A 16,357-nucleotide genomic window follows, 5' to 3' on the forward strand; every position below is an offset into this window, starting at 1 on the left:
TTTTAATTTTTGTATTAACTTACATAGAAATTCAGAGTAAATTCAGTGGGGAGCTGGGGTGGTAATGCTTGGGTTAAGGGAGAGAGAGGTAATAATACATTTTACAGTTGTTTTTTGTTTTTGTTTTTGTTTTTAAGGCTGAGCATCAGGATCTCATTTTTAAACTATATGTCACTGGGCACAAATATATTCAATATCCATTTGGCTTTGAAATCTATTTTAATCTAGCAATTGCACTTCTGGGAATTTATCTTACAGAACTATTGGAACAAGTGACCCAGAGTGCTTGTAGTGGCTAAACTCAGAAGCAACAGATGGCTCAAAAACAGGTAATTTGTTAAACAAATGAAGGCTATCCATGCAAAGAAACAGTAGGACTATGTAGGTCCCCCACAGAATTATTCTCACAAACGAGTGTTCAATTATGATAGCATGTTTCCACTTCTGTAAACAAACAAGCAAACATATTACAGGCAAAGAAGAAAGTCTGAGGCTATTTGGAATATATACCAAACAGGGATTGCCTTTAAGGAGGGAGACAGTATGCAGTAAATTTTCATGTTTCATCTTATTCTTTTTTCTTATTGCTTAAATGTTTTATAGCAAATATAACTTTCACAGTTTACATAGAAAAATATATGTATATATACAAGTACGTGTACAAGAGTAATCTTAAAACTTTATAGTATGCTTTTTAGGAATATATGTATGCCTAAAATATATGTATATATACAAGTACGTGTACAAGAGTAATCTTAAAACTTTATAGTATGCTCTTTAGGAAAACAAAACTACCAAAGGAAATGCATCTGATACTGTGTTTGAACTGGTCTGACAAGCCCTCCTGATAAGACGCACAGCCCAAGGAAGGCCTGGATACCATGGAAAAAATGGTCACTGTCAGGACTTCCTGTCCTGATCCCACTCCAGGTCGATCCTACTCTCATTTCCTTCTGAAGGGGAGCCATGGGACCTCTTTGTTCCCCACTGTTGAGGGAAGCTAACCTCTTCCCTGAGCTTGCCATGAAGATGACTCACCCCATCCTTCCTTCAGGCCAGGGAGAAGAAAAAGATAGCAGTTTTTGGCAATTCAGCCTGTTAGAAAAGGGGGTCTAGGGCTCACCCCTCTTCCAGTCAACTGCAGGCCAAGGATGGATGCAAAAAAGAGAAGCCAAAGGCAAAGCAATTCTGGACTGCAGCTGGCAAAGGGCTTAACTCTGGGCAAGCTGGGAGTCGACCGGATACATTTTTGCCCAGATCAGACAATGATCTTGACACAAGGGTAAAAGATGGTCTGACTCTGGCTTCCCAACATATTCTGTCTTTGGATATCAAATGTAGAAAACTGAGCTACTCACTCACCTCAGTTCCAGACACTGACTTTTCTCCTATAATTAAAGGGGTACATGTGTCTGTCAGTCTTTCTGTTGGGTAGCCTGTGTGTGTGCGTGTGGGGGGGGGCGTTTAAAGATCACCTGGGGTACCTATGGAGGCCATCTGGCTCTGTGGAGGAAGAAGGGTCCATGCCTAGACACAGGAGACTGGGCATGACACAACCTGGGTCACTCATGAGTGCCTGTGAGACATTCCATGGGCCCTCAGGAAGCAAAAAAGAAGGGGCTGGGGTTCCAGAGATCATAAAGGAAGCTGAGTCAACTTTGCCTACAGCCAAAGAAGCAACTGCCTGCAAGGTGTATTTGAGTGTTATAAGGAAAGTCATTGAGCCTCAAAATATTTCCCCTATTATCCTGTCAGAGTTGCTGAATTCAACCCATAGAGATTCATTCCTTTTGATTAAGACTTTATGGATGTTCCATTGCAAACTGATTTTCCCAGCTTCTTTCCAATCCAGAAGACATTGGTTAGAAAACAAACACACTTGAAGTGTCTACTTGAGGCAAGTAGAAAGTACCCAGAACTTAGAAGCTCAGCACTCAAGAAAAGCAGACTTATGTGAGTTCCAAGCAAAGAGAGAAAGTTACCAAATGTTTTCAGTTTGGGCTAAGGTGAAGCATGCATACAGCTGGACTAGACAAATCTAACTGCAGAAGCCTTGTGATTCTGCTTTTAGAGTTTCTCTTTTTCATTTTTATTTATTTTTAAATATTTTAAATGTTTATTTTGAGAGAAAGAGATAGCAGGTGAAGGGCACAGAGAGAGAGACAGAGAGACACAGAGAGAGAGAGAGAGAGAGAGAGAGAGAGAGACAGAGACAGAATCCCAAGCAGGCTCTGCACTGCCACAAGGAGCTCAAACTCACAAACCTCACAAATCGTGAGATCATGAACTGAGTTTAAATTAAGAATCGGATGCTTAGGGGTGCTTGGGTGGCTCAGTCGGTTAAGTGGCCGACTTCGGCTCAGGTCATGATCTCGCGGTCCGTGAGTTCGAGCCCTGCGTTGGGCTCTGTGCTGACAGCTCAGAGCCTGGAGCCTGTTTCGGATTCTGTGTCTCCCTCTCTCTGACCCTCCCCGGTTCATGCTCTGTCTCTCTCTGTCTCAAAAATAAATAAACGTTAAAAAAAAAAAAATTAAAAAAAAAAAAAGAATTGGATGCTTAACCGACTGAGCCACCCAGGTGCCCCAAGAATTTCTATTTTTGTAAAAAAATACTTCATATACACACAAATGTGTCTGCCACCAGCCTTTGTATCTAGCTCTGTTCAAGCTGGCTTTAAATTCTGATGTTGAACGCACATTAGCTATTTGATTTTTATTATGAGTAACGGGCTTCCTAACTAAATTTTATGGGGTCCTTGTTTTTGGAATCTGAGGTTTCTGTCCCCTGCTGTAAGGAACCCTTTATGTGATTGTTAAAGCAGCCACTCTCACCCTTGGCTGTACCTTAAAACCACCTGTGACTTTCAAAAATACCGATGCCCAGGGCCTATTCTCAGAGATTTTTATTTACTCTCTCTACTGTGGGGCCCAGGCATCTGTTCTTTAAAAAAAATGCTCCCCTAAGACATTTAAATGTGTGTGTGTATTTTTATTTTTTTTTAATGTTTATTTATTTTTGAGACCGAGACAGAGAGAGTGCAAGCAGGGGAGGGGCAGAGAGAGAGAATGAGACACAGAATCTGAAGCAGGGTCCAGGCTCTAAGCTGTCAGCACAGAACCCAACCCAGGGCTTGAACTCAAAAATCCTGAGATCATGACCTGAGACGCTTAACCTTAACCGACTGAGCCACCCAGGCGCCCCACCCCACCCCCCTTTTAATGTTTGTTTATTTTTGAGAGACAGAGACAGAGACAGAGAGAGCACAAGCAGGGGAGGGGCAGAGAGAGAGAGGGAGACACAGAATCTGAAGCAGGCTCCAGGTTCTGAGCTGTCAGCACAGAGCCCAACACAGGGCTGGAACCCATGAACTGTGAGATCATGACCTGAGCTGAAGTCAGACACTTACTTAACTGGCTGAGCCACCCAGGCGCCCCTAAATGTGTGTTTTAACAGGCCACTCCCAGTTACAAATATTAAGAAAGTGATGGGGGAGGGGGGCTGGAGGAGTAGAGTCTCACACCTATTCAATGCTAATTTAAGACATCTAAAATTAGCAAGAAATGGTTTCAACAGCAGCAATGCATGGACAGAGATTCCGCAGGTTCCCTCCCTGGTTCAGAAAGCAAAGGGAAGGACCCAGCCAAGGGATCTGTGGCGGAGTCCGCAGAACCTCTCAACTCTGGGTCTGCGTTCCCTGTCCTGTGACATTCCTGGTGTTGCAGCAAACAAGATTCCCACCCCCTCCGGCCTCACTCAGGGTGAATCTCTGGTCTCCCGAGTCCCACCCTTTCCCTGCTGTGGAGAAGCAGGCTTAACAGCAGGTCTGAGGGCATCTGGTGGGGACGGGGCGTGGGGGGTGAGACGTGGACTTGCCCATCTGACCGCAGTCCTCGAATGCTGCCCCCACTGCCTGCTTCCCTTTTGGTCAGGGTTTCTGGATGCACACTGCGTACCAGACCCTTCAGCAGACCAGAGTCTCAGCCTACCAGCCGGGGGGCCGTTCTACGACTTGCCTGCTTCCCCTTCACGGTGGGCACCCGGGGTGCTTTGCTCTCTACATTCATCAAAGCTGGTGTCACCTCCTCCACTTGAGACCATGGGCCCTTGAGACCATGGGCATAGATTTCCCCTGGCCCCAACTGCCCGCAAGTCTGAGCTGACGCTCAGCAGCCCGCAGAAATGCAGTGTGCTCCCAAGTCAAAACAGGAAGATGGTATAAGGAGCCAGTCACGTGGAATTTTATCTTCCCGTCTCTTGTAACACCGACAACGAACATTTTTTTTCCCCTCTGTCACTCTTTGGTCTTTACACAAGGTTCCTCATGACAAATTCCCTATTGAGTTCATTCCAGGAAAAATTGTGTTCTGAAAATTAATTTGTAAGCTTTCTGTTGTCCAAACTCCAAAACTGTGCAATCCAGTGTATTTTTGTTTGTCTCTAAGCTGCCAGGAAATTTAGAGCCAAATTCGTTGTCCAAGTGTTGTAATCTGCTAAACTCAGGCCATTCAAAATATCCATTCCTTTTGCTTTGCTTTGTTTTCTCCTGAGCTTTTCGGCACTTGGTTTTGGTCTAAGTTACCTCACCTGTGCCCGTCCCCAGGGTCCTACCTCTTAATCTCTTGGATCCGTCCGTCCTGCCTCAGCGTTGCCATCATCTGCGCGTCAGTAATTCTGGCCCGGGCACCGCAAAGCCGAGGTCACATTCTCCTCCAGACCTCCACCCAACAACCACAGCGAGCTTTCTAGGACATCATCTGAACCCAGCTTCAGTGAGATCCTCCTTCCCTCTGGGGGCACACTGGGAATTCTCCCCACACTTACCCTCCCGCCCTCTCCCTCCCCCTGTCTTGGTGACTTTGTGCTTTCCCTTCCCTCAGCTGGAAACCGCCTTCCCTGCTTTGTTTTCTCGGTGAAGAGGTTTTCCGCGCTCAGTCCCAGCATTACCTACTCTGTGGGCCTCCCCTGGGCTGAGTGGCCCAGCTCTGGGTTCCCCTAGCACATAGCACCCACAGCCAGGCCAGCCCAGGACTGGTTTTAAATTTTTTTTTTTTTTTTTGGTAAGATTTTGTTCTTAAGTAATCTCTACATCCAACGTGGGGCTCGAAATCACAACCCTGAGATCAAGAGTCCCGTGCTCTACAGACTGAGCCAGCCAGGCACCCCTGGTTTTAATTCTTCTGACTATCCAGCTGGGATGGTGAGTTCTGGAAGGAAGAGAGAGCTCTTATTCATCACTGGGTTTGTTCCTAACGCCTAGCACAGTGCTGTTAAGTGAACGATTACACAACACAGGGAGGCTTCAAATCTTCCCAATAAAAGCACTGGAAGCCATCCTCTTCCACCAGCCTTTCCACTCACTACCCTTCCTCAAAAACAGTCACTGTTTGCTCTTAACTGTTTGCTCCATCTAAGCAGCGCAGCCAAAGGCTTTCTACTCCACCACCCTGGTGTGTTGAATACTTGACAGTGCAAGCAGAGAGGATTTAGTTCTTTTATGCGGTAACCACCAAGGGCGTAGAGTTTGATAACAAAATTTCGGTGGAGTGCCGACTATAAGACGACCAATCTGGGGCCATTGCTATCTGAGTGGCTGGAGGCATTAGAGAAGTCGGTCCCTGAAGCCCATCTCCACACCAGCTAGAACTCCCCCTGCTCCTTCTCCAGTACCGGCCGCTTAGAGCACAAGTCACTGCACTTCTCCTTGCCCAGCCCGGCCGGAGTGCACTGCCCAGATTCCCCACCGGGTCCCCTGGAAAGGACCCCACCGCTGAGGTCTGGCCGTCCTCAAGGGTTTGAATCCAGCTCTCTGTGACTCTCCTAAATATCACCGTACCCCGTGTTGTTAAGAGACACCCCACTCCCCCGGCTCCATCTGCTCCCAAATCCCTCCTTAGGGGAAAAGTGGGAGAAGTAAGAGCATTTAATCATCTTGACCATCCTGCTTTCCCAAGACTGCAAATTCTGACCCAGTTGGGGGGGGGGGGTTGTCTCTGGCTGCTCAGCCCCACTGGATTCTTTCTCTACACACTCTCTCTCTCTTTCTCACTCACGCCCCCTGGGACACAGCCCGGCGGACCCAGGCTCTGCCCAGTTTCTGCAGGTTTCCGAAGCGCGGGACGACGGCTTCCCCACTCGGCCCTGAAAGTCACGCCGAGCCCCCAAAGGCCGTCCGGCCAGCACTTTGCTCAAGTCCCTCAGGTCGGGCTGAAGAGCCTCAGTCCCCACGTCCGCACACGGGAAACCCGGTTTTCAGTCTGCAAAGAGCCGCTTCCGAGCCCCGGGCTGGGGCAGCTCCCGCCGTCCCCTCCCTTCCCCCCAGGACCCCCTCACCCCCCCGCCCCCCGCCGGCGCGTCCCCTCCGCGGCGCCCCCCCGCCCGCCCCGCGCGTCCCCTCCTCGGTCCCCCGGCCCGGCCCTACCTCCTGGCGGGCCGCGGCTCCGCGGGCTCCGGGGCGCAGCTCGGGGGCGCCCGGGCGGGCGGGGGCGGCGGGCGGCGGGGGCCCGGGGCGCCATGGCCCCGCAGCCCTCCGCCCTGGTGTCGGCCGGGCCTCTCCCGGCGCCCGGCGAGCCGCGCGCCCTCCGCTCGCGTGCCCGCCGCCCGGCCGCCGCTGTGGGCGAGTGCAGGGCGGGCTCGGCCGGCTGCCGCGTCCTCTCCGCCGGGCCGCGCGCCCCGCCGCCGCCGCCGACCCCCGCCCGCCGCCGCCGCTCCAGTGAGCTCATCCGCAGCTGGCGGGCGCCCGGCCCGTTGCCACGGCAACGCCTCTCCCAGGGCCGCGCGGACTCGAACGGCTCCCGTAAACAGGACCTTCTGCCGGACTCTTCCCCTCGCCTTTTTTTGGGGGGTGGGGGGTGGGGGGTGGGTAGGGCGACGGCGGCTTAACCCTTTCTTCGCTGGAGACCGGGCGGCGCGGTGTTCTCCGTCTCCGCCAGGCCCGGGATCTATTGGCGCGAGGCGCCCGGCGGCGGCCGAGACCCTGAGACACAGGCACGGAAGCGGCGGCGACATTCCCTGCCCCCCCCCTGCCCGTTTCGCTCCGTCGCCAAACGCGTTTGTGGGCACCTACTACGGGTCGGGCGCGGCGCTGGGGTCTGGGACGTCCCGGGCAGCGAGTCAGCCGCCTCGGTTGCCCCTTGCAGCTTGCAGTCTGGCTGGGGCACCGACAACCAGAACAGAGGCAATAAAAGCCCGGGGGCGGGGGAGAGGGGGCGAGCGCGGGGCACAAGGGTTCCCAAGCCGGGCGGGAGGGAGTCAGGAGAAGCTTCCCAGAGGGGACACGACTTTATAGTGTCCACTGCCCCCACTTACGTAGGGCAATCAAGGAACACAGATCGCGTGAGTTAGGACTGCCGGAGGAGGAGTACACGCGAAAATGCTGTGGGCTTCTCGTGCTGAGGACAATGGGGGGCCACGGAAGGTTTTTGAGCGGAGGAGTTCCCTGATGAAACGGAGATGGAACTGACAGTGGTGATTTATGGGTGTGTGTGTGTGGAGGGGGTGGGGGGGAGACTCCAGGCGAATCTCTATACCAGAGAAAAGTCACTCATGTCTTTAGCTCAGGGGCCCCTAGAAGGAAGGGTCTAAAGCCTAGGCAACGGGGGTGGGGGTGTGGGGTGTGTGTGGGGGGGGGGTGTGGGGAGATAGAGCCCTAGCCTATAAATCCACAAAAGGGGTGTGTAGGAGAGAGAAAAGAAAAACTATTGCAGAACATGAGGAACATTAGATACTGTCTAGGCAGTCCTTATAGACTGGGGCCCAAGATTTGAGGGACTAATTTAGATATCAAAGTCACAGAACAGAACGTCGCCTGGGTGGCTCAGTGGATTGAGCATGGGAGTCTTGATTTCCACTCAGGTCATGATGTCTGGGTCATGGGATGGAGCCCTATGTGGGGATCCTTGCTGACCCGGGAGCCTGCTTAACATTCTTTCTCCCTCTGCCCCTCCCCCACTCTCTCACTCTCAAAAAAAAAAAAAAAAAAAAGTCACAGAAAAAAAGCTGTGTCTCCTTAGCTCAGGGTTTTGCTCATTCTGTGAGATTTTTGAAGCTTTTCTAGAGCTTGTTAAAGCTTCCTCAACTCCATCATGCTATACCCACTTCAACTAAGCACAGTAAACTTCCAGAATACAAATTTGCAAGGTACAAGCAAATTACTTTTTTTTAAAGTATAAGCATTTAAATTATTGTTTTGTTTGCTGAAGCATCATTTAATACGTTTCCACTTTATTCTGAGAGAGAGCAAGCACACGAATGGGGGAGAGGGGCAGTGGGGGAGAGGGAGAGTGAGAGACAGAGTCAGAGACAGAGACAGACAGAGAGAGAATCTTAATCAGGTTCCATGCTCTGCTCAGAACCCGATTCGGGGCTTGAAGCCGGTCTGGATCCCACGACCCTGGGATCATGACCTGAACCAAAATCCAGAGTCAGGCACTCAACTGAGTGACTCAATACCTTTTCACTGTCTAAAAAATAATTCTAGGACTTGGCTTCAACGTTTATTACCCCCCGGGGCTCTGGGTTATCATGGGGCAAACTGTCAAAGTGGGGAAAATGGCAAATGGAGCTGAGAGCCCAGTTGGCTGCCTCCCCCAATCCTACTCACAGCGCAGGCTGGTCACCTTTGATTCCGTGGCTTCCAAATTGCCAGTCCCGCGTCAGGTGGACAAACCAAGAGGAGGCTGGCTGGGGAGCTCCTTAGTGGCAACTCCTTGGTGGTGGCCAGACTCCTTCTGCTCCTTCATCTTTGAGCTCTAGACACTAGCTTGTTTCAGAACCAGACCCTGCCTCAGTTCCCTGGGGCAGACTCTGTTGAGTGGAGCCTGTGCTTTGCGACTTTCCATCCCTGCCTGCCTGTTGGAGCCCCCAACCCCATGGCTGCTCCTGTCTCTGGGCCTACCAGCCACTGTCGCCATGGCAGGGCTCGGCCTCTCCTGTGTGGCCCTGCCCCCCCCCCCCCCCCCCCCCCCCGGCTCTCTGGAGCTTTCCCAGCTGGTGTTTGATCCATCCCAAGCCCTGGTCTCCAGCTCCAGAGGTCAGGGTAGCCATCCAAGGTGAGGGCTGTGCACAGAAGCCTGGAAGACCCTCTCAGTGGTCCCTCTTCTCTCCGCTCCTGACACTTGACTGCTCCAACAGTGCCCCGGTCCTCCCCGTCTGTCTTCAACGTCTCTCCATGTTGAAAAATGAGGTCTAGGGTAGGAGATACTGCCTGGCCTCAAGGCGGGAAAGGTGTGGATGGGAAGAGGGAGACAGAGTTGATTTTTCTTCATCTTGAATCCTGTTTTTTCCACCTAGAACAACCAAGGAGCGCCGCAGAACCTCTCTTACCCCCCCGCCCCCCTTCTCTTCCTTCAGCATCCTGTTGAGGAGCACGGGCTCAGGAGCAGGTTGCTTTGCCTCTAACAGTGTCTGCATCTGTAAGGTGGAAGTAGCAATGGTTATAACCCACTTCATTCTGTTGGGAGGGATTAAAAACAGATCAGCAAGTAAATGGTGTGGTACTGGGTTTGGCCTGTTGGGGGCACTCTCGGTCACCTCCTGTTTGTTATTTTCCTAGGACAGCAGGCCATTTTCTCCTCTCATATCCGAGTGGAGCTTCCCCCCAACCTCTCTTAGGTCCAGGGCCTTCTGCACCACAGCACTGAGCCTGCTTCATCTCAGCTATAAACCAAGTGAAGAAGTACCCAGGGCTGGAAGAAGGCTAGCCTGAGAAAGACGGGGAGAGAGCCTGAAAAGGAGCCTTTGAACAACTCCTCTTCCCCAAATTGTTTAATTTCCACTTAAATTCCTTTTTTAAAAAAGTTCATTTGAGAGAGAGTGCATGTGCAAGCAGGGGAAGGGCAGAGAGAGAGAGAGAGAGAGAGAGAGAGAGAGAATGCCGAGCAGGGTCCACACTGTCAGTGCAGAACCCATGGGGCTTGAACCCGCAAACCCTGAGATCATGACCTGAACCCAAATCGGGAGTCAGATGCTTAACTAACTGAGCCACCCAAGTGTCCCAATTTAAATTCTGTTTGGATGCTAAACATTTACCGAGCACCTTCACGAATGGTCTTGCCACATAATCCTCCCCGCACCCGGGGCAATCCGATATCATCCCTGACATTTTACGGACGGGAAAACTGAGTTCCAAGGCCTGTTTGGCTCAAGCCAGGTTCTTTGTTATGCCAGCTTGTCTGAGAGCCGTGGTTCTGCCCAGTGCCAGCCATTCCGGACTGGGATTTCTGGATCAGCGATCAATCCGCGTCCTGGCTATGCTCCCCCAGGCACAGGCAGTGCAGTTCCCCCAGGCCTCTCTGACACCCCTCCTTAGAGACTGCAGACCCCCTGCTTGGGTCACCGGGATCCATTCCTTCTCAGCCCTTGAGAGATAGGAGCCCTCTCGTCTCACTGGCATGCAGGTGGCGTAGTTGAAAGGTATACACACAGCAGACAACAGAGGAGAGGTTTGGTTGTTACTATTAAATGTTTATTTAGTTATTTATTTATTTTGAGGAACGGTGGTGGAGAGAGAATCCCAAGCAGGCTCCACACTCAGCACGGAGCCTGACTCGGGGTTCGATCTTACAAGCATGAGATCATGACCTGAGCCGAAATTGAGAATCAGATGCTTAACTGACTGAGCCACCCAGGTGCCCCTGGCTGTTATTATTATTATTATTTTATCCAGAAAGCTGGTGTGGGGAGAGGAATCGCTCATTTTTCAGCGCATGTCATCTGAATGAGGTAGAGCGAGGAAGGAATTTATGTTAGGGGCAGGAGAAAATCCACAGCCTCGCCTTGATATGCCCTTGGCAAAGCTCCTCCACAGCCCTCCAGTGGCTAACTGGAGCCCACTAGCAGCAACGCTCCCCTGCTCTTTTCCTCCATAGGAGGCCCGCTGCCTTCTTCCCTTCTCATTCCATTGCTAACCCATCCTTGGCCCCTTCTGCTCCCCTGCCTACAGACAGCTGGACACACGTTCCTTCCTATCCACCACAACCCTCATGTGCCTCCCTCTGGGGAAATAAAACCAAGCCAACCATCCCACCCAAACTTCAAATCCAGGTTTGGTTTGTTCTTGGTCCCAATCAAATGTCATCCGGGAGGAGGGTCGGAGGCGCAGCCACCCAGGGGAAGCAGTGAGCATGGCCCACACTGAAGGCTTCAGGTTCCTTTATCCTCTCCTGGCTGTGAAGGGCCCGTCTTCCGCGGAGATGGCTTTGTCCCCTCTCTTCCTCTCTCCCGGTGCCCTGCTGCCTTCGGTACTGGCATGGGAAGACAGGCAGTTGTGGGGGCCCATGAGGGGGCACTGTGGAGTAACTGACGTTCGTCATCATAGACCCACAGACATTTGTCAGGGTACCCTGCAAATCTCAAAGAATCACTGAATTGGCAACTAACACAATAACAAAATTTTGCCTAAGAACCATCTGTTGCATTTCTATGCCCTGAGCTTTGCAGGGTCATTTTTTTTCCCCCACAAAGAATTAAGGCATTCATCACTTTACAAGAACTAGTGTGTTTATGACAGAAAGCAGAGAACAAAGTCAAGGACATTCTGCAGCGTTCACCGCCAGGCAGTTTCAGATGTTAGGCCTGCAAAGCCAAATACCCTCGACTCATATATTCTCTTCCTGTTGGGAGACCCAGTTGAACATTAAGGAAGGGACACAAGAGTGCGATGGTTTAGATTCTCTTTTCTGAAGTCACAGATTTGTTTGTAGGAGCAGTTCTAGCTCTTCCTGTTCATTGTGATTCCAGAACATGCCAGGTCAGTCGGACCAGCTCTGGACTGTGCTGAGGACACAAGACTCCCGTCTTGCTTCTCAGAGTTTTCCTTGACCTACTTCCTGGCCAGCTAGACAATCTCCTCAAACCTGAATGGGGAGGCAAGAATTCTCCAAACGTTTCCATCACACAACGTTATGAGTTGGGTGCTGCACCCATGGCCTCAAAACCTGCCAGCTCAACCCCCCTGGCTAACGTTCACCCAGGACCTGATCTCAGCCTTTAGACCTCCAAATAATTGCAAATCCCTGCACTGCCTCTCAGAGGCCACACCTCGCTTAAAGGAACATGTTTCTGGGAGGCCCTAATATCTTTTTTTTTTAATGCTTTTTAAATTTATTTTTGAGAGAGAGAGGGTGAGCTGGGGAGAGGCAGAGAGAGAGAGAGGGACAGAGGATTTGAAGTGGGATCTACACTGACAGCAGTGAGCCCGATGTGGGGCTTGAACTCACAAACTGTGAGATCATGACCTGAGCTGAAGTAGGATGCTCAACTGAGTGAGCCACCCAGGTGCCCCTTAGGTTTATTTATTTAGAGAGAGAGAGGGAGGGAGGGAAAGAATGAGTGGGGGAGGGGCACAGAGAGAGAGAGACAGAGAGAGAGAGAGAGAGAGAGAGAGAGAGAATTCCAAGCAGGATCCACACTCCATGCCAAGCTTGATGTGGGGCTTGATGTCACAACTGTGAGACCATGACCTGAGCCAAAATCAACAGTCAGACGCTCAACTGACTGAGCCACCCAGGTGCCCCTGGGAGGCCCTAATATCTGATCTGCTTCCTCTATCTCTCAGATCAACTTAGAGCAAAATAGAAAATATTGCCCAAAGGCAAGCCAGGTGACATCTGACTACCCTCAGATGTCAGTGTGACCTTGGGCACGGCACCTCCCTTTCGCGGGTCTCAGGTGTCTGGGGAGATCAGGCCACCTGGCCCTCAGGCCCCACCCAGCTCCCGCCTTCTCAAACAGTCAGAAAAAGCACAAAGCAGCTACCGGTTCTCATTCTTTCTGCTTTTCCCCGTATGGCTGAGTGTTGCCAGGTAATGTTAAGGTTCTGCAGAGACCAGCTAGGAGGGAGGTTCTAATAGCCTCTTACCAATGCAGACACAGCCAAAAAGAGGTAGGTGCCTTGCTCAAGGCCACTGCGAATGAGTGCCAGAGCCCGGAAGGACCCAGCCGTCGGACCCAGGACGACCTGAGTGGCTCTGCCCGGAGGACCACTAGCCGGGGCTACTGGTGTCATGGGCCCGGTTTGAGAGCAGAGACGTGGAAGGCCCGGGAACATCAGAGCTGCGCATGGGTGGGGCCCCACAGAGCAGAGCAGAAAGGGGCCTCAAAGGTGGGCATGGCCAAGCCCCTCATCGAGGAGAAAGGGACCTGCCAGGACACCCGGCATTGGCACAAGAGCGGCACCTGCCGCGGGGGGTGCCGGAGCAACCCCAGAAAGCCAGAAAGCGGGACCCAGAGGAGGGGCAATTCCTCTGACAAGCCCGCTAAGGAGAAAGAAAGGAGAAAGCGGAAGGCGGCCAGGGGGCCCGCGTGAGGAAGGTCTGGGACAATCTTTGTGGCAAGTGGGGAAAGAGGTGGGCGAGCCCGCCTGCCTCAGCCTCGTCCCTGACTGTCCTTTTCCAGTGTTGTTTCTGATATTTTCTACTCTACAGGCTTGAGGAGTAGATGTACATGGGTGGCCCACGGCCAGCATTTTCATGCCACGGTCCAGCTCTCTTAGGCGCTAACTGCAGGCCAGGTGTACCAAGCGGGAACTGGGGGCAGGATAGAGTCGGTCCTTCTCCAACTTTTGGTTTGCCTGATAGGGCCCTTGTATTGGGAGGGGGGGGGGAAGCAAGGGTCCCAATGAAGGGGGGCTGGGTGGGGCCCGGGGATTGCAGCTTTACAAGCTCCCCAGGTGTTTTCAGTGGAGGTGGCTCAAGTCCCCGCCGGAGACACGCTGGTCTAGCATCTGCTCGAGGCAGGATGAAGAAGGGGGTGCTGCAGCAGGCGTGCTCAGGGCTTTCCCTTCGCTAATATCCTGTTCTGAAGAAACCAAGGGTGTGTGTTGAGGGGGGAGTGGCTGAAAGGGTCTCAACAGAGAACTGTCCTCCAAAGGAGCTCAGCCCAGTGGTTCTCACCTGGGGGCAACTTCGCTCCCCAGGAAACATTTGGCAATGTTTGAAGACATATTTAAAAAAATTTTTTTTAACGTTTATTTGTTTTTGAAGGAGAGAGAGACACAGAGACACAGAGTGTGAGTGGGGGAGGGGCGGAGAGAGAGGGAGACACCGAATCCGAAGCAGGCTCCAGGCTCTGAGCTGTTGGCACCGAGCCCGACACCGGGCTCGAACTCACGAACCGCGAGAACACGACCTGAGCCGAAGTCGGACGCTCAACCGACTGAGCCACCCAGGCGCCCCATGAAGACATATTTTAAAGTCATAATCGGGAAAGGGGGTTTCCAGCATCAAGTGGGTTCCAGCATCCTACAAGGCACCGTTCGGTTTCCCCTCCCCCTTGCCCACCCCTCCTCACACACAACAAAGAATTATCCTGCCCCAAATGTCAAATGTGCTGAGGCTGAGAACTCTGAAGCCAGCCAATCCTGCGTCTTTATCCCCTGTCCTGGGGCTTTGAACAAGCACTGGCCCTGCATCACATCTGCTCTGTCACAATGTTCCATGGGAAATGCTAAAATCACAGTCATTTGGATCACGTAAAAAGATAAGCACAGCCAGGTGGGCCTTTGCAATTCTCTTCCCGCACCGTCAGGTCTGGGAACCCCGAGGAAGCCTCGGTTGCAGGTCACGAGAGAATGGTGCCACCTAGTGGTGGCAGAGTTAACAGCATACGCAGGAGCACCTCCGAGAACTGGAAGCTATGAATAGTTAGCGGGCTTAGCTGTCACGAAAATTTCTATGGAAAAAAAACGGAGACCACCCAAGTGAGAACAAACGGAGGCCGTTTATCCAGAGCTTTCTATAGCAAGGAAGTCAGCCATCATCACTTGCATGTGGCAGAGACTCAAATAAAAGTGGAGACTCAAATGCTAGTGGGGACAGGTTATACAGAAAAAAAAAGGCACCAAATGGGCCCTAATTGGAGGTTGTTGGCACAGGGACTCTGGGGGCCTGGGCATCTCCTGTGACCGGTTTGGAGTAGACATTTGGCTTCCCGTGGTTGGTCCTGAGATGGAAGTTGGGGATGAAAATTAGAGAAGCTGGCAGTCATTGGCCGAGTCCTGACTGTCCAGGACCTATTACCGCAGAGGCTGCCGGTCAGAGTTCCACCGTCATATATCCGGCCAGTGTCTGTTTGTATATTTGGTCTCTCTCTCTATTTAAGTTTGAGAGAGAGAGAATCCTAAGCAGGGTCGGTTTTGTCAGCACAGAGCCCGATGTGGGGCTCAGACCCACAAACTATGAGGTCATGACCTGAGCCGAAATCAAGAGCTGGATGTTTAACCGACTGAGCCACCCAGGCACCCCTGTTTGTATATTTAGTCTCTTAATTCATTAGTCATTCCAAATACACTCCTGCTGTTACACATCCTGAAACAGATTGCATAAAATGACCCATGTGAGAAGCAGCTTGACTGCATCAACATCTGCGATTTTTAAAGGCTGCCCCCTACAGGTTCTGACTTAGGGTTCATATTTGATATAACTGATTTTGCTGTCCATGTACCTTAATATGCATAACATCATTCTGCTCATTGACATTCACATGGGCCCCAGGAATCCCTCAACTTCACCTGCTTGGGTGCCTGTAGCTCCTTAAGTTGCACCTTCACCACCACCATCACCACCACCACTAGCGTCCCACTACCCCCACCATCACCTCTGTTTCTCTGCCCCTTGTTGTCTAGAACCATGGGACCTTCCTTTGGCTTTTCAAGGTTAAAGCACCCCCCCCCCCATCCTCACACTCAACTCCTTCCTCTTGAGGACTTTATTATTTTTTTTTTAATATTTATTTATTTATTGAGAGACAGAGACAGAGCGTGAGGGGGGGGGGGGTAAAGGCAGAGAGAGGGAGTCACAGATTCAGAAGCAGGCTCCAGGCTCCCAGCTGTCAGCACAGACCGTGACACCGGGCTTGAACTCAAGAACCATGAGATCATGACCTGTGTGAAGCAGGATGCCCAAACGACTGAGCCACCCAGGCGCCCCAAGGACTTTATTCTTTATCTACCCTCCCACTCCTAACGCCTCTCTCCCTTCCTGTCCAAAGTAGTCGCCATGCTTTGGGTTCTTCTGATTCTTCCTTTCTTTCATGCTGTGTCACACTTGGAAATTGTACATTATGTGTTCCCGTGTGGGATCTCCCTCATAAGTGATCAGCTTGTAAAGTCAGGATGTGAGTCTCCACGTCCCCGGGGCCTAGCGTGATACCTAGTTCAGAACATATTATGAGCCTCGAGGCGGCTGGGTGGCTCAGGGGGTTAAGGTTCCGACTTTGGCCCAGGTCATGAGCTCGCAGTTCATGAGTTCCAGCCCGGCAAAGGGCTCTGTGCTGACAGATCAGAGCCTGAAGCTGCTTCAGATTCTGTGTCTCCCGTTCTCTCTGCCCCTCCCCTGCTCATTCACTGTCTCTCTCTCTCTCA

General features: G+C 51.8%; 1 protein-coding gene across 1 annotated transcript in view; it reads right to left on the reverse strand.

The window, feature by feature from the left end:
- DENND2A (DENN domain containing 2A) overlaps positions 1 to 6,465 on the reverse strand; it is a 102,796-nt gene extending 96,331 nt beyond the window's left edge. The window contains exon 1 of the mRNA XM_047849246.1: positions 6,419 to 6,465. The gene's annotated coding sequence lies outside the window, so the exon portion shown is untranslated. The remainder of the gene's footprint in view (positions 1 to 6,418) is intronic.
- Between the last annotated feature and the right edge of the window lie 9,892 nt (positions 6,466 to 16,357).

The sequence above is a fragment of the Prionailurus viverrinus genome, chromosome A2 (genome assembly GCF_022837055.1).
Source record: "Prionailurus viverrinus isolate Anna chromosome A2, UM_Priviv_1.0, whole genome shotgun sequence".
In the NCBI taxonomy this organism is placed as follows: Eukaryota; Metazoa; Chordata; class Mammalia; order Carnivora; family Felidae; genus Prionailurus; species Prionailurus viverrinus.